The sequence below is a fragment of the Piliocolobus tephrosceles genome, chromosome 2 (genome assembly GCF_002776525.5).
Source record: "Piliocolobus tephrosceles isolate RC106 chromosome 2, ASM277652v3, whole genome shotgun sequence".
Lineage (NCBI taxonomy): Eukaryota > Metazoa > Chordata > Mammalia > Primates > Cercopithecidae > Piliocolobus > Piliocolobus tephrosceles.
Genome location: NC_045435.1, coordinates 140,946,461 through 140,967,333, shown reverse-complemented (window position 1 = coordinate 140,967,333; position 20,873 = coordinate 140,946,461). Strand labels below are relative to the sequence as shown.

General features: G+C 37.7%; 1 pseudogene; it reads left to right on the top strand.

The window, feature by feature from the left end:
* Nucleotides 1-3,332: 3,332 nt before the first annotated feature.
* On the top strand, nucleotides 3,333-16,534 carry LOC111539433 (annotated as a pseudogene).
* The last annotated feature ends 4,339 nt before the right edge of the window (nucleotides 16,535-20,873 follow it).

Here is a 20,873-nt window from a genome sequence, read left to right as displayed (position 1 = left end):
CATTTTTTTGTCTTTTATTCAAGATTTTTTCTTCAGTCCTCCTTGCTATCTGCTGATAGCTCTCAGTAAATGCTTTTTCTGGGACACTCTCTAAGGTTGAGGGTCCCTCTTGCCCTCCCTTCTTTCCATTTGACCCTCCTTTCAGAGCAACCAATTGCCACCTGGAACTCAGGGCTGCAGTGTACTTGGTGGAGTTTGGGAAAAAACAAAGCAAACAAGTTCTCCTTCTTACCATTCTGCACTGTTAGGGTTCACAAGCCTATTCAGGCATATGGAAAATACTTTTACTGATGGAGTCAAATTCAGAAATAATAACATAAAGGCTTCAAAGTATAAAGTTGAAATCAATTTGGACTTCTCTTGAGTCTCACAAGGTGAGGACTCAGAAGGAGGGGTCCCCAGTGGCTGAGGGCCAATGTGAGCCATAATCGCAGATATGAGCCCTTCTTTCCAGTCTCTCATATGAAAACTCCATTTTCCATCGTCAAAATGTCCTATACAAAAAGATGCTCCACATCATATGTCAGTGGGGAAATGACAACGAAACAGAAATGAGGTACCACTACATACTATTAGAATGGCCAAAATCCAGCACACCGACACCATCAAATGCTTGGGACAATGTGGAGCAATAAGAACTCTCATTCATTATTGGCAGGAATACAAAATGGTATAACTCCTTTGGAAGACAATATGACAGTTTCTTGCAAAACGAAACATAATCTTACCATACAATCCAGCAATTGCACTCATGGGTACTTATCCAAATGAGATGAAAAATTATATTTATACAAAACCCATACACAGATGTGTACAGCCTTATTCATAATTACCAAAACATGAAAACAACACTCAGACAATAGAGTATTATTTAGTGCTAAAAAAAAAAGAGCTATTAAGCCATGAAAAGACATGGAGAACACTTAAATGCATACTAATAAGTGAAAGAAGACAGTCCAAAAAGCCTACATATCGTATTATTCCAACAATATGACATTCTAGGAAAGGCATAACCATGGAAACAGTAAAAAGTTCAGTGGTCACTAGGGGTTAGCAGGAAGGGAGGGACAAATAAATGGTGCACAGATGATTTTTAGGACTAGTTTCTAAACTATTCTGTATGATACTATAATGGTGGACATATGCTACTGTACATTTATCCAAATCCACAGAATGCAAAATATCAGGAGTGAATCCTAATGTAAACGCTAGATTTTGGGTGATAATGAGTGTGACAAGGGAGGTTCATCAGCTGTTAACAAACGTACTACTGTGGTGCAGGATGCTGATAATGGGGGAGGCTGTACTGGTGTGGAGGCAGAAGGTATATAGGAACTCTCTGTACTTTCTGTTCAATTTTGCTATGAACCTAAAACTGCTCTTAAAAATAAAGTCTATTTAAAAGGAAAAAAATGGAAAAATCCCAGTTTTTTTACTCTGAGGTCATTTTCTTTGCAGTATTCCTGCCAGTGGCAAATGAGTCTGAGAGGCTTTTTATCAGAAAATCTAAAAGGTAGGAATATTGTTCAAGGACATTTTTTTCTTTCCTCAGACATATTCCAATATAAGCCAATGTGGAGAGAAGATTATTTTTTTCCATTAGCAGATACTTCGCTGCCCTTGGAGTCAAAGGGTTTCCATCATTGTGCTTTTAAGGACTTCTGGTTTCTTTTTTTCTCTATTCCAGGGGCCATCCAGAGTCTCAAAATGCTCTGTTAGCCTTGAATGTTTGATCTTTGGATACCTGGAGAAGGATAATGGTTGGGTTAAATTCCTATCTTTCTGAGATTTTCTTGTGATGAGAGTTGAGAATCAACAGTATTTCCTGCCCTGTCTTATATATTTTAAACTAGCTTTAATACTATCTTTCTTTCTAAAAGTTGCTAAGTTTTATTTGTGCCTAATTTATTAATAACTGCAATGACATTGAAAAAAATCAGGACGCCCAATCTTTCAATCGCTTTCTTTACACTATGAGAAGTGCTTTATCAAAAAAACTTAATTTTTTCTTAGAATACATGAGAATATCAGTCTAAAACTGTACAATAGAACTGTATTAAGGATTGTGCAGCAGGATTTTTTTAAGTTGAATATAAGAGGTTCAAGGCCAAGCAAAGATCATCTCTTGTTTGATATCAGTATCTACAACATTCCAGCCTTAATACAAAGCAAGCTTCATTTACTAGAATTTGCTTGTTCAACAAAAGTATGATTATTAGCAGTGGCTGGTAGTGGTGGCAATAAAGAAAGGTCAAAACCCCAACTCAGACAAAGAATAAAAGAAAAGCAAAAGCCAGAAGAAAATACACATTTGTAATATAGTTCACAGTTAGTGTCTAAATATAAAATGCCTCATGGGGACTGAACATGAGGTTGTTTGTTCATCTGTATCAAATGATAGGAACTATTATATGTATAAATATCAGTTATTCATTTATTCAGTTAATCAGTTACTCCACAACATTTGTTATAAGACATTTTACAGGGTTGGATGGAATATAAAATATGTTTAAGACCCAGTCCCAGCCATCTTAGATGCTCTATTTGCTTTAGCTAGTAGGAAACATGAAGCAAGTATACAAATAATTCAGTATAATAGTGTATGATTAGTCGAGTGCTTTAGCCTGAAGAACTGCTACTCACAGTGTGGTCTGCAGACCAAGACCAGTCTGGGAAAGTATTACTTGGTTATGATGAGCAAGGTACAGAATTTGAGAAGTAATATATAGAAACTTTGATAGCATTTGGCATTGCTGCAACATTCCATATAATCAGTGGTCTTAAATGAAGAATATAATAGTAAAAATTAGGGATATTTTATATGCCTTTTATTTTCTAGTACTTTATTGTAACTTACAGATATATCAGTTTGCTATGGGTTGGGGGGGAAACACTGATCTTTCACTAATATTTTTAAAAATACTGTTTTTAAAAATCTTAAAAATTCAAATGTTAGGAAGAATAGCTCTATCCCAGGGTAAAAGTGAGGGCCTAATGAAGAAGCTGGAATTCTGAAGGGGTCTTACAGGATAACTAGGGTTTTGAGAGGTGGAGATGGAGTGACAAAATATATTTTAACAAAGAAAAGTCACTTAAAGTGTGTTTGGAAAGCAATGGAATGATCACAAAGAAAACTGGGCACAGATGTAAGAGTTTAAGGCTAGAATGAATAGAATTTCTGGAAGGAATCTAAACATATCCTTTAGCTTTTTAACAAGTGAGTTATCTAGGTAGTAGAGTATGACGGAGGCATATAGTTCAGTGGTGTGCAAAATCTGTTGGAAATGTTACCCCTAGAAACCAGAACCCAGTTAGAGAACTATTTTAACAGCATGGAAGTAATCGAAGGGGGCTCCATTCGGCAGCTGGCAGAGAGAATATGGCAACAGTTAATAAATACAAAGCTTCAGGAATACGTAAACTGCCATTTTTATTTAGCAATGGAGCCATAGAAAACATCTACGGCTGTTGCTTAGTTGAGCTAGAGACAAGGGTTAGAATTTTAATGAAGATCAGATCTTAAGAAAAACAAGGGTTAAGAGTGATCCTGAAGTCTCTATGTGGTGCACCAGGAAGGCTATCAAACTGTTTTAAAAACTAATCTGAAAGGAATACAAGTCAGCCTCCATTTTAGACATGGTCAAAGTCACACTGATTTGAAATACGGCATTAAGAGAAGAGATCAGGAGGAAAATGCCCATGGTCAACTGCAGAAGTTTCAGTATTCAGGATCTAACATTTCTAAGGGAAAGACCACAGGAGAAAGAAAAATGCTGAGGACAGAATGCCAACTGGAGAGGCAAGAAGGCAAGGACTCATCAACAGGGAGTCCGAAAGGTAGAATGGGAGGGGAACCGAAAGGTAGAATGGGAGGGGAACAATCAGCTACACTTTCTGGGGATTATGAGGTCTCTGGCAGGGATCATTAGAAAGCCATTGGCAAGCTTTGAAGGAGCTGTTTTCTCAGCGTGGCAAGGGCTGAAACTCAGTTGGAGCAGTTTGCAAGATTGAACGTGAGAAATGATAACCAGGGATTAGGGGTCAATATTGTTGAAAGGTTATGGAAAATGTGATGGGGAAGGTGGCAGGACTGAGGGAAGGCTGGGGAGTAGGGTGGGAGTCATGAAGCAAGTAAAAGGAAGCTAACTGAGGGAACAGTGTTTGGAAGAAGTAAACAGGCCAAGACTCAAGGGAACAAGTAGAACCTGGGAAGTGAGGATTAGGAATGTGTCTTCTGAGCAAGAAAGGTCAGATGAGACAGGTGACCTATAACTTGGAAATACAGAGAAAACCATGAATATTGACAATGTTTGTTAAAAGAAAGCTATTTAACAGACTATAGAGGTTAAGGCTCAATTCAGCTGATACCCATCAGACTGCATCTGCTGCACCTGCTAACAGGACCCACCCTGATTGGAATTGGGTTAGTGGTTTATAGATAGGGAGGGGACAGTTGAGTAGCTGTCCCTTGCCATATGGACATAATCAGCAGTTTTTTACTTTGACCAAAACTTACTTGAGTTTAAGAGAACTATTTCCTGTTTTTGTGCTGCTTGCTCAAGCCCCCAGAAAACACGAGAATAGTGTTTATTCAAAACTGTTCTTGCAAGCCTTGTGGTTTACAAGCTAGTCAATTTTCTGGAGCAGGAGAACCAGATTTTTTTTTAAAAAAGGAAAGGGGGCACAGTTAAAAACCAAAGGAAAAACTGAGGGACTCTCTGACACGTTTGTTTCAGTCCCTTTACATCTTTATTCCTCGTAATTCTTCCTTGTTCTCTCAGCTACCAACTTCATCCTTAATGATTAATGTAAATAAGATCAAGTCAACCTTTCTTTGAATAACCTCTCTTCTCACCTGTCACTTGTCTGTACTGGTCAGGCAGTGCACTGCCTTGGAGGAGCTCTCCTGCAATTACAAAGCCCAGTTGATCTTTTTCTTTCTCTCTCTGCTCTCTCTTTTCAATAACAACAACAATAATAAATCCCTAGCTTTGTCCAGCTTAGCCACACCCTTATAGCCCTTTCGTGAGGATAGCATATCAAAAACAACAACAAAAATTCATTATCCATTGCCTTTTGCCAAATAAAATAGAGCTTAAAGCCTGGCTTTGCCACTGACAGGTTGTGAGACTTTGGACTAGTAAATTAGTTTTTATGAGATTCAGCTCAGATTGAAGATTTCATCTTCAAAGTGAGGAAAATAATACCTTCCTTAAATATATTGCAAATATTAAATTAAGTGAAATAATACCAATAAATTCCTTGTTACCTTGTAGGGAACACTGGAGAAATGATATCTACTGTTACTCGTGGGAGCATATTGCTCATTTTATGCATGTCAGTCTCTGCCTGCTGCAGCCCTACCATATATAGCTATAATGTCCTCTGGACACAGGCATATGTCTGGCCAGTATTGAAACCAACTAGAGGTAAGACTGGAGGGTTACCAGTAGCTTTCTCTTTACTAGCAGGTGGAATCTGGAAAGAACTGACAACTATCTTCATGGTATCTTACTTGGAGGTGAACAGTCCATAAGAGTTCACCTCTACTCTCTCTCAACATTCCTTTTCCCGAGGACATGGCTGCCTGATTCCGCTCCTATGTAGACACTGTTCTTCTTCCTCAAACACCTCCTTTTTAATGTGTCTCCCTTTTTCTAGATATGATCCCCCCTGCTTCCAGTCCCATATGGAAATATTTAACATTGACCACAATGCTAGTGCTGACCTTAGTAGTAGCCCCTCCAGGACAATAAACATTTTTCAGGCATCCACTATGTGCTCAGAACATCCCTTTGTCAAAAGACACCAAGGCTGCCTTTTGAAAAGTTAAGGCCACTCTTAGCCACTCACATACTGTCCTCTAGTCCCTTCCATTATTTCCTGCATTATTTAAACACAGTTTTGTTTCCTCTGAAAGATTTTGTGGTACATGTGCGCACAGACTGATATATGCACATCCCACAACGCAGTATTCACAAATCAGGATAATCAGTGAGCAGTCCTGCCAATGGAGACACACATCAGCACTCCACTTACTTCCATCCCAGGGGCCTCTAATCAGTATGAATAAGCCCAGATGTGCACAGAAGAAACCTTTTCTGTGAAATAAATACTTGACTCAAGAGCAAGAGTAGCCACACATAAGGTGCTCCTGATGGGAAGGTTGAGACACTAAATCATTGATGCCTGATGGTGTGGAAGCTCAGGTTCAGCAATGTGTGCCTCATCTTACTCCCATCCTTTCTGTCTTTCTTCTCCTGCTATTTACATGATTGAACCAGAGATTGCAAATTAAACTGGTGGCTCAGATGTTAGTTCTAGCCAGCAGATGGCCAGAAGGATATAATAATGTGTTTTGAATTAGTTGCTAGAAAGAGATTAAACATGAAAATCTGAAATTCTAGATTCCCTCCTCAGTCATTCAACCTACCTAGCCCCAGGATGCATCTTACCTTGAAACCCTGGTGCTGTGTTAGTCTGTGTCTTAAAGACACAGACTCCTATTTATGCACCCTCTTTAGGAGCACTGGGACTAAAAAACAAAGCCCTTTTCTAGCAACTCCTTTATTGGCAGAGCCTTCATCTGGCTGACAAATCATTGCAAAACATTTATTACAATTCTCCATTTTCCCCAAGTCCCATAGATCCACCTGGCCCTTTTAGTCAGAGCATGACAAAGAGGGCAGGAAGCAGCCACTTGGGATTTTATAGGAAGCAAGCATGAGAGAGAGCCAGTTCTCCTTGCACCAAACTGCTTCATTAAATAATTCATTTAACGACTTCTGCCAAGACCCTGTTGCTGCTTAATTACTTGCTTGCTTTCTTCTTCTCTCTCTTTTCAACCTCCTTTTTAATTGAAAATCCAAGCCAGGCTTGTCACAGCCTAGGAAGTCAGATTACTTAGAGACATCTTCTGACTCTGTCTCATTAGGTGTCCAGCCACTGAAAAATGTATGACGGTTGGAGAAAAGAATAAAGAAGGAAACAAATGTGAAAAAGTAGATTTACCAACAATGTCTAATGAAGAAAACAACACTTGGAAACCCAACTTGATTTTCTATTTAACAAGGAAAGCAATAAACCGCAGTCATACAAAGGAACTGGGAGCCTAGGAATGATTTCTGGTAAACGAGGGTTGGACTGCTTGGTAGAATCAGTTAATAGGGAAGAAAAACAACAGGGTGTAGACACAGCGGGTAAATCATTGTTGTCTGAAGAGGGTGTGAGACCAAATGGGAATCTAAAATTTGTGCTGTAGGAACAGGAAACAGGGACCCATCTGAGCAATTTAAATCAGAAATAGAAACTCAGTAGAAAGAAGCTTTGAATTATATTCAAACGTATGGATTTCAGGCTGGGTTCTCAAGATACCTCGTCAGTGAGGATGTCCAGAAGTAGCCAGAACAGATGCACTTTGGATCCCACAGCCCAATATCATGCTTCCCATATAGATTTCCAGAAAGTATTTTCTTCAAAATAAGCTGTTTATTCTAAAAACACTAAAAGAAACATAAAAACATTTGGAATCAAATGCAAACTGTTTGAATATAAATCAATCTGGAATCAGGTGGCCTTGTTCTAGATCCTCTTTTTTTTTTTTTTTTTTTTTTTTTTTTTTGCATGAAGCCCTACATATGATTACCCAAGTGACTGCTGTTCTTTCTGTTTTGGGGGGCTCAGTTTCTTTCATTGTAAAACAGAGTTTGGAGAAGTTGGAAGGTGTGCTGGAGACATCTCTCCTGGAGGGCACACAAGGTGTCTAGTTAAGCAGAAGTTCTGTGCTTTTCTGGTATCTAGAGGTTATGAGGTTTCAGCTCTCAAAGCAATTTTTCTTTTTTACAATGAACAGGAAGTGCAGATTGATGCAATTAACTCAAAGTCCTTCATTTCTGGGCTGAGAACCATGGGATAAAGGATGGAAGCAATCATGAGAGCAGCTTAGCTTTGCTGCTGAGGAAATGAATGATGCAGAGGCCCTCGGAAGAGCTCCCTTTTCCCCCTATGCAGCACCATCACCCCACCCCCCAGGCCCAAAGTTATTGCTAGGCAATCTGGTCAAAACCCTGACCTTACTCCTCATAATAGTTTGATAAGAATTAATTTCAGAAGCAGCACATGGTGCAGTAAGTGCACATACTTTAAAAATGAAATTGAACAGAATGGCTTAGAATAAAAAGGAGCAATCTCATTCCCAGGCCTTTCTTTGCTTTCCTAGTTTTTTGGGGCAATTTCCACCATAGTGCTAAAGAATACATTTTCTACTTCTTACTCCTGATGTATCAGGTTTAGACATTACTGACTCTGCCAAAAAAAAAGATAGGGTTTTGATGTATTCACACTATTCTCCAAATCTCCGCTTTCCATTTTTTAACAGTTTTATTATAACTATTCCATGGGTTTATTTTTGTAAATATGTTTGTCTCTCTTTCTAATGTTAAATAAAATATTTTAATCTATACCCTACTACATCTGCTGTAGACACTATTTTCTTGATTCCCTTCTATGTGAGCTATTGTGATTTATACTATTAAAGTAAAACAAAATGGAGGCCACAGTTTACATATAACATATAACCATGCAATAAAAACTTAAGTCATCCTGATTTCCCCAAAATGCTTGCTCTAATCATAAATGAAACTCAAAATGTAAGCTTTAAGTTCTGGTCAGCAGGATTCAGGAAAGTTAAGCCATTCAGCTATAAATAAATCCTCCTAAACAGCTCTACTTGCCCTAAAAAGAAGGTTAATGTTAAACAATCATGAAAAAGGTTAAAATACTTTCTCCTTTATGCTTTATAAACTGTGCTGTAACTGCTGCAAACAAAGCTTTCTACACTTGGTTTGAGGCCTCCTAGTTCTTGAGTTGTTCTCTGGTATGCACAATAAACTTCTACAGTTTACCAACTTGATCTGATTTTGACAGCGACCTCATCTTCCCTTAAACCCCCCAACTTTTACCTACCAACTTCTATCGCCTTATATATCAGCTTTAACATTGTCAAATATGGTAACAGAAACTGCGTTATAACCATAATTAAGACTTTTGAGCACTGCCCAGAGGTTGAGTCTTAGAATTAAAACTAATAAACAGTGTTTGCATTACTACATCATGGTTGAGCTAAGTAAGAAGCTAAAGCTATTGTTCCATCACTCTGATATTATAATCCTCATACAATCAGAGGGAGAACAGTCTTAGTGTATTCCTCTTTCTCCTACCCATCAATAGACAGAAAACCATGCCACAGCTTCATTTTCTTCATAGTCTGACTGTGAGCTTCTGTTACTTTTCTGTGTGACTCCTGGTGCCTCTGTCTTTGAATTTCATTCTTTGGAAAAAAAAAAAAAAAAACACATCTTTCATATAATAGCAGGAACATCTTCCTCATATTTGCCAATTGCATTTTTTAGTTGGGATCCATTCCAATCTTAGAAGACAAGCTAGCCAAGTTTATGGGTTTTTTTCTTCTTTTTTAAATTTGTGTAAGTGTAAGCAGTACAAGTGCAGTTTTGTTACATGGATATACTGCATAGTGGTAAAGTTTGAACTTTTAGTGTAGCCATCACCTAAATAATGTTTCCTATTCTAATTTAGAGGAGTGTTGTATAGCTGTATCTGGGGATTTTTGTTCATTGGATTTCTGGCTTAATTCCATAGTTTCTTGCTTCCTATGTCATTCTATGTTTGGGGTGTTTCAGCCTAGGTTTATTGAAGTACATCTTTAAGTAACTTCCTTAAAAATGGTTCTGGGATGTAAACTCTGAGACTTTGCTGCATTTAAAAATGTCTCACACTTAATTGCCAGAACAGCTGGAAAGGGAATTTAAGGTTCAGAATTATTTTTCCTGTAACTTCTAATGCATAGTTTCATTATCTTGTGACATCTGGAATTACTAAGAAAAAAAAAAATCTAAAACTTATATGATCTTTTTTCTGAGTATAGCTTTGTAAGTATCAGCTTCCTCTTGTTTTACTTTTAAGATCTACATAATTTTATTAACCTCATGTATTAGTCCATTTTCATGCTGCTGATAAAGACATACCCAAGACTGGGCAATTTACAAAAGAAAGAGGTTTAACTGGGCTTCCAGTTCCACGTGGCTGGAGAAGCCTGACAATCATGATGGAAGGCAAGGAAGAGCAAGTCACATCTTACATGGATTGCAGCAGGCAAAGAGAGAGCTTGTGCAGGGGAATTCCTCTGTATAAAACCATCAGATCTTAGAAGAGTTACTCACTATCATGAGAACATGGGAAAGGCTTGCCCCATGATTCAATTACTTTCCACTGGGTCCCTCCCACAACACGTGGGAACTCAAGATGAGATTTGGGTGGGGACACAGACAAACCATATCACCTCCCTATCTCCGTGAGAGTTTTCATTTTAGTGTCATGATTTTCCTTAGCTCCAAGAATGTTATACCTATTATTGCTTGGATAATTCCCTCCTTTTCAATTCCTCTTTCAGGAAATTCTATTAATCAAAAGTTGAACCTCTTAGACTGACACTCCATAGCAGCAATGTCCAATAGAAATATAAGCTATAAGTGAGAGCTCCATATGTAACTAAATTTTCTTGTGGCCACATCAAAAAATATAAAAAGAAAGGGGTAAGAATAATTGCAATCAATTGCATATAGCTTTTTAAATATATTAATATATTCAAAATATTATTTCCATATTTAATCCACAAAAATATTGAGATATTTTACATTCTTAATTCGTATTGCCTTTGAAATCTGGGGTATATTTAACAATTACAGCACATTTTACTGCAGACTAACAACATTTCAATTTTTCAATGGCCATATGTGGCTAATGGCTCCCATATTTGACAGTGCAGATCTATAGCATGTATGTCTTCTTCCATATTTCTTTGTCTTTTTTCTCTACGTTATGGCACAGTACCCAAAGTTTATCTTTAATTCTCATACTAAATGTTTTATTTCTGTAATCACTTGGAATTTCTCTGAACTTTTTTGTTCTCTTATTACTTTTAGTTGAAAAATACAATGTAGGCCATTTAGTTCTTGTTTAATAAATTCAGTATCTTCTCACATCTGTGCACACTCATTGCTGATTTTATTGTTTTGCTCTGCATTAGGTTTCTTCTGTTCCAGTTATTTCTCTTCTGGCATCAGTTTTTATATTTGTTTACTTTGACCTTCATACTCCTGCTGATCTTTGTATGTTTATACCTAAAAGTAAGGGATTCAGTTGGTTAATCCAGGCAGGAGATGTAGGTCTTTTCTACTCAGCACACACACATGGGCAGGGAGCTGGCTGTTAGGCTAAGTAACAAGGGGGAAATCATGGCCATCGGCAACCTTACTTCCCCAAAGGGATTTCGGTTTGTTCAGGAATGGGTCCTATGATTTTTAACTGGCACAAAATGGTAGACTACCTAACTCTGTATGCTACATATAGAGGATATGTATTGAGGTTGAGAGAGGCACTAACTCACAGCGTTTTCAAATTTGCACTTTCTGTTAACTCCACTCTATCCCCTACTTCTCACTCTGCTTCTGCCCATTTTGAGCCCCAGAATCTTTTTCCACATGAATAGCTTTGGCTCTATTTATCAATAAGCTTTCTAGAAAAGCCTAAGATGGAGATTTTAATGCAAGTGACTTATTAGGAAAGTGGTCTTTGGAGAAAGAAAATGAAGATGGCAGGATTAGGACAGGAGAAGGCGCTAAATACGTTGTGGTCTCAGCTGGAGCCTGGCTTCAACCTGACACCCTAGGGAGCAGAGGAACCGGAATGGCCTGGGGCAGTTGTGAGACTTTAACACATTCACAACAGCTGGTGGAAAGACATAGCTTTGGTTAAATTGATCTGGAAGGGTCACCAACAGCTTCTACTGCATGAGATTATTTTTTTAAGTACTTTTCTGTTATTTTAATGCATTTGAAAGAGCAAGGCTAGATATATGTGTTCAGAGTGCCATCTTAAGCCAATAGTCCCTTGGTAACATTTTGGAAAGGTTTGTTCTTTCCGCTAAGAAAGAAAAGTGCTTGAATAGTATGTTGAAAACTGTTATTCAGAGAAACAGATGTAAATTTCAGAATATCCCAGTTCTTCTAGGAAAGAAAGTGATGGCAGTGAAGAATCAACAAACGTGTTGCCTACTTACTATAATGTTTGTCCTTTTCCATTATGTGGTACCACTTAATCTCACACTACGATCTTTATTCTTAACCAATGAGCAAACTGAGACTCTATAATAGTGTCTTTGTAGAGATTTTGTAGTATATAATAGAATTGAACAGGGGCCTCACTCTTTATTCTTTAACCTAATTGCTACCATACCATCAGTCTCTCTGAAATGGGCAACTGCACCTTGATTTAGTAGCAAGTAGAAATGGGCAACTGCACCTTGATTTAGTTGTGTATGCTGAAATTCTGATAGAGGAGATGCTGTCTCTCTCACCAAATAATTGTACATCTCCATGATTCCCTCTTATTTTAAAAAGAAAGCAAAGAATCTTCATCCCATATCACATGCTAAGCATTTACATATAGTCTTTCATTTAATTCTCTAAACAACCTTGTGAATTACTCATTTTTGTTACAACACTTCAAATTCTGAAAGACTAAGTAGCATGCTTAAAGTAAAACAGGTAGTAAATATTGGAGCTAGAATTTAAATGCCAACCTTTGTAATCCCAAACTCATGCTTTTTATTAATGATCAAGTAGGCACTAATTTAAGAGTTTGAAAATGGCCGTTGGTTGGTACCATTCCTTCTGAAACTATTCCAATCAATAGAAAAAGAGGGAATCCTCCCTAACTCATTTTATGAGGCCAACATCATCCTCATACCAAAGCCTGGAAGAGACACAACAAGAAAAGAGAATTTTAGACCAATATCCCTGATGAACATGGATGCAAAAATCCTCAGTAAAATACTGGCAAACTGAATCCAGCAGCACATCAAAAAGCTTGTCCACCATGATCAAGTGGGCTTCATCCCTGGGATGCAAGGGGGTTCAATATACGCAAATCAATAAATGTAATCCAGCATATAAACAGAACCAAAGACGAAAACCACATGATTATCTCAATAGATGCAGAAAAGGCCTTTGACAAAATTCAACAGCCTTTCATGCTAAACACTCTCAACAAATTCGGTACTGATGGAACGTATCTCAAAATAATAAGAGCTATTTATGACAAACCCACAGCCAATATTATACTGAATGGGCAAAAACTGGAAGCATTCCTCTTAAAATCTGGCACAAGACAGGGATGCCCTCTCTCACCACTCCTATTCAACATAGTGTTGGAAATTCTGGCCAGGAAAATCAGGCAAGAGAAAGAAATAGAGGATATTCAATTAGGAAAAGAGGAAGTCAAATTGTCCCTGTTTGCAGATGACATGATTGCATATTTAGAAAACCCCATCGTCTCAGCCCAAAATCTCCTTAAGCTGATAAGCAACTTCAGCAAAGTCTCAGGATACAAAATCAATACGCAAAAATCACAAGCATTCTTATACACCAATAACAGACAAACAGAGAGCCAAATAATGAGTGAATTGCCATTCACAATTGCTTCAAAGAGAATAAAATACCTAGGAATCCAACTTACAAGGGATGTGAAGGACCTCTTCAAGGAGAACTACAAACCATTGCTCAATGAAATAAAAGAGGACACAAACAAATGGAAGAACATTCCATGCTCATGGATAGGAAGAATCAATATCGTGAAAATGGCCATACTGCCCAAGGCAATTTATAGATTCAATGCCATCCCCATCAAGCTACCAATGAGTTTCTTCACGGAATTGGAAAAAACTACTTTAAAATTCATATGGAATGAAAAAAGAGCCCGCATTGCCAAGACAATCCTAAGCAAAAAGAACAAAGCTGGAGGCATCACGCTACCTGACTTCAAACTATACTACAAGGCTACAGTAACCAAAACAGCATGGTACTAGTATCAAAACAGAGATACAGACCAATGGAACAGAACAGAGCCCTCAGAAATATTACCACACATCTACCACCATCTGATCTTTGACAAAATTGACAAAAACAAGAAATGGGGAAATGATTCCCTATTTAATAAATGGTGCTGGGAAAACTGGCTAGCCATAAGTAGAAAGCTGAAACTGGATCCTTTCCTTACACCTTATACAAAAATTAATTCAAGATGAATTAGAGACTTAAATGTTAAACCTAAAACCATAAAAACCCTAGACGAAAACCTAGGATCTAATTAGCTTCTAAAGAGCTTTTGTGCAGCAAAAGAAACTACCATCAGAGTGAACAGGCAACAGGCAACCTACAGAATGGGAGAAAATTTTTGCTATCTACTCATCTGACAAAGGGCTAATATCCAGAATCTACAAAGAACTCAAACAAATTTACAAGAAAAAAACAAACAACCCCATCAAAAAGCGGGCAAAGGATATGAACAGACAAAAGAAGACATTTATGCAGCCAACAGACACATGAAAAAATGCTCATCCTCACTGGCCATCAGAGAAATGCAAATCAAAACCACAATGAGATACCATCTCACACCAGTTAGAATGGCAATCATTAAAAAGTCAGGAAACAACAGGTGCTGGAGAGGATGTGGAGAAATAGGGAAACTTTTACACTGTTGGTGGGACTGTAAACTAGTTCAACCATTGTGGAAGACAGTGTGGCAATTCCTCAAGGATCTAGAACTAGAAATACTATTTGACCCAGTCATCCCATTACTGGGTATATACCCAAAGGATTATAAATCATGCTGCTATAAAGACACATGCACACGTATGTTTATTGCAGCACTATTCACAATAGCAGACTTGGAACCAACCCAAATGTCCATCAGTGACAGACTGGATTAAACAAATGTGGCACATGTACACCATGGAATACTATGCAGACATAAAAAAGGATGAGTTCATGTCCTTTGTAGGGACATACATGCAGCTGGAAACCACTATTCTCAGCAAACTATTACAAGGACAGAAAACCAAACACCGCATGTTCTCATTCATAGGTGAGAACTGAACAATGAGAACAACTGGACACAGGAAGGGGAACATCACACACCGGGGCCTGTTGTGGGGTCAGGAGAGGAGGGAGGGATAGCATTAGGAGATACACCTAATGTAAATGATGAGTAAATGGGTGCAGCACATCAACGTGGCACACGTATACATATGTAACAAACCTGCACATTGTGCACATGTAGCCTAGAAGATAAAGTATAATTTAAAAAAATAAAAATAGGCATTTCCAACGCTTGGAGGAGAGGGCGGGGTGTCGTTCCCTTTAGCTGCTGCAAGAGCCTAGTGCGGTGGTGGGAGAGGTATCGGCAGGAGCAGCGCTGCTGCCAGGGCCTGGGGTTGACCCGTCTGACTTCCCATCCGTGCTGAGCCCACTTGAGCTGCAGCCATGTCTGGGGACGAGACGGAGTTTTACCATGTTAGCCAGTATGGTCTTGATCTCCTGACCTCATGATCCGCCCTCCTCAGCCTCCCAAAGTACTGGGATTACTGGCGTGAGTTACCGCGCCCAGCCTCCTGCAATTTCTACTCTATCAGGTGTCTGCCCTATGATTTTTTATCTTACTATGAGCAAGAAGAAAAAGAAGAAGAAACCTTTTATGTTAGATGAGGAAGGGGATACCCAAACAGAGGAAACCCAGCCTTCAGAAACAAAAGAAGTGGAGCCAGAGCCAACTGAGGACAAAGATTTGGAAGCTGATGAAGAGGACACTAGGAAAAAAGATGCTTCTGATGCTCTAGGTGACTTGAACTTCTTTAATCAAAAGAAAAAGAAGAAAAAAACTAAAAAGGTATTTAATATTGATGAAGCTGAAGGTGTAAAGGATCTTAAGATTGAAAGTGATGTTCAAGAACCAACTGAACCAGAGGATGACCTTGACATTATGCTTGGCAATAAAAAGAAGAAAAAGAAGAATGTTAAGTTCCCAGATAAGGATAAAATATTAGAGAAAGATGAATCTCTAGAAGATGAAGACAGCAAAAAAGATGATGGTATCTCATTCAGTAATTAGACAGGCCCTACTTGGGCAGGCTCAGAAAGAGACTACACATAGGAGGAGCTGCTGAATCGAGTGTTCAATATCATGAGGGAAAAGAATCCAGATATGGTTGCTGGGAAGAAAAGGAAATTTGTCATGAAACCTCCACAGGTTGTCTGAGTAGGAACCAAGAAAACTACTCTTGTCAACTTTACAGGTATCTGTAAACTATTACATCATCAGCCCAAACATCTCCTTGCGTTTTTGTTGGCTGAATTGGTACAAGTGGTTCTGTAGATGGTAATAAACAACTTGTAATCAAAGGAAGATTCCAACAGAAACAGAAAATGCCTTGAGAAGATATATCAAGGAATATGTCACTTGTCACACATGCCGATCACTGGACACAATCCTACAGTAGGACACGTGACTCTATTTCCTACAGTGTGAAACTTGTCATTCTAGATGTTCTGTTGCCAATATCAAAACCGGCTTCCAGGCTGCCACGGGCAAGTGAACACAGCTCCGTGCCAAAGCTAACTAATTTGCTAATCACTGATTTTGCAAAGCATGTTGTGGAGATGTGGCTGGACAGGTTTGCCATCAGAGTGGATATATCTTGTATTAAAAACAAGATAAAAAAGCTGCCAAGATTTCTGGCGAGTGGTTGGTTGGTCTGAAGTCCTTGCAAGACACTGATGTTCAAGCTGTTGACATACTCACTGCCTACTTTAATACCTGTTAGAGAAAAGTGATACGGGGTAAGGAGATGCTTTTTATAAATTGTTCATAGACTCCTGTAAAATGCATGATAAATTAAAGTTATTATAACAGTGATTCTTTCAAAAATAAATAAATAAATAAATAAATAAATAGTATTTTCCACTAAAAAAAAAAAAAAGATGGGTTACAAACAGAACCTGTTTCATAAGGCTGCTGTAAGGATTAAATAAGAAAATTATCTAAATCAGAATTCCTGGCACATCCTAAGTGCTCAATAAATATTAGATACTATAATTATCTTTCATAAAAAAAAAAAAGAAAATGCCCGTTGGTGTTCTTTGGATCTAATTAGGCCCACACAACACCAAATTCAATCAGTTCATTAAATTTGTTTATTTCAAGTTTTAAAATTGACAGAATATGCCCAAACACAACATTATTAAAAACTAAACAGTTTAATCATTCATATTCGCCCTGAGGGTACTATTCTTGACAGTTAGCTATAGTCTACTAGCAAAACAGAAACAAATTCAACCACTGCCATTCATCTTCCTGGAGACTGACAGTAGGGAGAATAGTAAGATTTTCTACTTATTTTATGCACCCATTTTCTTGCTAGCAAACACAAGTTACCTACCCCCAAGTCACTTCTTTCAGTGCCAGGTAGATCCAACTATGAAACATTCACATCACATCGATCTCTCATCAACCTTGAGAACATGTCATCGGTAAATATTAAGAGATTATTTCTAATATCATCTTCTTCGGGGCATATCACAGATAAGATACACTCTTTCAGGAATTAGGTCGGTAGATGGTTACTCAAACCCTCTCATTAGAACCTTGCTTTCAAATAAATTCAATGCAAAAATTGAACAAACGAAAACTTTTACACTTTTCTAGAGCTTAGACTTGAAATCTTGCAGAATGTATCAATAGCTCTTTTCACAAGCCCATGAGGATTTAACCCTCCTTACATTCTTTATGATTAATACATTTACTGAAGGATTAGGTCTCTAAATGGTTTTTAAATCCCAGAGGAAGGTAAGAAATTCATAAAATAAAATAATAATTCCTGGGTTTTAGTAGACCAAAACATTTATTCCAAGGAATGATAGCCAAATGATAAAATAATATCCCTGGGCAAATTTGAGTGATTGCATTAGGAGAGGAGCAAAGAATGGTTCAAATATGTGAATGTGTTAAGTTCAATTTCATCTAATTGAGAGATTACTACTTTTTTTTTTTTTTTTTTTTTTGAGACAGAGTCCCACTCTGTCCCCCTGGCTGCAGTGCAGTGCCACTATATTGGCTCACTGCAACCTCCGTCTCCTGGGTTCAAGCAATTCTCCTACTTCAGCTTCCAACACGCCTGGCTAATTTTTGTATTTTTTAGTAGAGACGGGGTTTTGCCATATTGGTCCGGCTGGTCTCAACCTCCTGACCTCAGGTGATCCACCCACCTCGGCCTCCCAAAGTGCTGGGATCACAGGCGTGAGCCACCACGCCTGGCCGAGATTACTCCTTTTTGTACCCAGAGAATCAGGAATTGGTGTGAGCTCCAGTTGAGTTCACTGAGCAGAAGAAGCCACAAAAGGCAAAGTATTACTAGAAAAGCCAGTGTAATCACAGAGTGCTATTCTCATTAAGCACCCTATCACTTTCTGCAGGGACTTCTTCTATAGCTATGTTTAATTCATATATTAAAAGTAATGCCTAGCTAACAGAGAAGTGATAACTAAAACTATCGTAATTCCCTGTGTGTATACTATACTGGGACTGAATGGACATAATTCCCCAATTCTATACTAAATAATACTAGGACCAAGAATAACTTGCTGGCTTGCTCCAGAAAATACAACACCTGGAGGTTAAGTCTGTTTGCCAATGAATCAGCTAACTCGTCAAAACAGGTTCCTCATCAAGACTTACTTCCAGCCTCTCTTCTCACTATTACCATCAAACTAAAGCTGTTATGTCATAAACTCGACTCAGCCCTAACCAGTTCCAACCCTGCAAGACCTACCTTAAAGTGACCCCTTTCAGACTTTAAAACCCTATAAACACCCTGCCCTAATTTCCTATGACTCTGTCAAGGCAGTATTTTTTCTTGGTGCAGTAAATCTGATAAATTTACCTGTTTTACCAGGGGTCAACAGTCAACAGTAGTTACAGCCTTGATTGGGAACCTACCGTGTGCCAGGTACCATGCTAGGTGCTTTATATACGTTATTTCTAATCTTAAAAACAACTCCTCAAGTTAATGTTTTTTACAATGGACAAAGAAGAAACTGAGACTCAGGAATGTTGGTAAACTGCCCCAACTACACAAATAAGAAGTGGCAGATACAGAGGTCACCTTGAGTCTGTCTGGCTTCAAAAACTTTTGGTAGCTCACAAGTCATTTTAAAAATAAGCACAGAAAGTTACCTCCCCGTCTCTTCCTTACCCTAAAATTAATTCCATATGCACCAATGATTAAAATGTAGAAGCATTTGTTATTTCATTCTTCCATTAGATTTTACTTATCTAAAAATCATTATTTTATCATTTTAATGGTAACTGCAGATGATACATTTTTCACCTATTACAATCTTATTAAATTTAGTACTTTTCAATTTCCTAGGAAAACAAAAACTTCAGAACTCTTCAACTCCATTTACTTCCTTTCATTTTATGCATTGTTACTATGGTCATGAATTTTAATTCTTTAAATAGTTTAAGCTACGTAAGATATTACTATTCTATATGGTCAATATTTATTTTTATTGGCCCACAAATGTAATCTTTTCAGTCATCTTTCTTTTCTAAAATTGTGAGCTTCCATCTGGGATAGTTTTCCTTCTGCTTGAAAAAGACCCTTTAATGTTTTCTTCACTGTCAGGTGGATGATAACATAGTCCCTTAGTTTTTGTGTTTGAACATTCCTTTATTTTGCCTGAAATTTGAAGAAAATTATCATTTAGTGCAAAATTTAAGGTATCTATAGTCTTTCATCAATTTGAAGATATCATTCCATTGCCTTATTATTTCTGTAGAGAAGTCAGCAGAAATCAAAGTTGGTCTTATTTTTTCTATTTTGAAAAAAACTCCGTCCTTTTCCTCTGGCTCTTTTAAATTTCTTCTCTTTGTTTTGAATTTCCAGAAGTTTTACTATTATGTACCTAGCTTTTGTTTACTTTTTATTTTGCTTTGGGTCCACTGTTATTGTGGCCTGATGTTTTTCTTTGTCATGTGAAAATTCTGACCATTATGTCATTAGTTATTGCTTCTGAATTAGTCTGTCTTCATTCCTTTTAATATTCCAACTGTATATATCATAAGTCTCATATATACTTTTTAATACTTTAAATCCTTTTGTTTCTTTGTTCTTTAAATATTTTCTTCTGACTTATCTCTCAGTTAACTAGTTTTCTTGTTAGCTGTAAATCTTATATTAAAACCATTAATCGAGTTTGTAATTCCCATTATTGTATGTTTTTAGTTCTAGAATGTCCATTTGATTATTTTTATAGCTTCCAAATTTCTACTGATAAACATCATTTTCATTCTGTAAACATGTTGCTCATAGTTATTTTAAAGTCCACACCTGTTAACTTTATCATGTAAATCACCTTCTAGTTCAGTTTGTTTCCTTTACATTTTCTTGATTTGGGGGGCAATTATTCACTCCCTGTATACCTTGTTTTCTTGAGTTCTGGAATATATTAAAAATGTGAAGAGAAAATGAGACAGTATGAATAGTGTCTTCCTCCAAAGAAGATTGCTTTTTTGTTTTGGCAGCTAGGGCAAAGACTGCCTTAATCTAATCAGTGATTGATTTGATTGGTTTCAGGCCTGTGTGGACTAGTCTGTGTCAGACTTATGCTTATTTCTAGCATAGATGCATTTGGAATCACAAGTAATTTTGGAGGGGGTGTTACTGATGTCCTCTGTTCTTGATAGGCCCTGAAACTCTAATTTTCCTACCTTTATCTCTGAGAGACCGTCAAAAACTCTGTTTACCTTACCTTTTTAGCACCCTTATTCAGCATGGACAATCATCTGGAGGGCTGCCATATACTGGGTTTGTCTCTTTTGAACTTTCAGAAATATTAGTTGCTCTCAGCCTGAGTGTTCCAAGACAACCTAGGTAAGCATTTCTATTTAAAAAAAAAAAA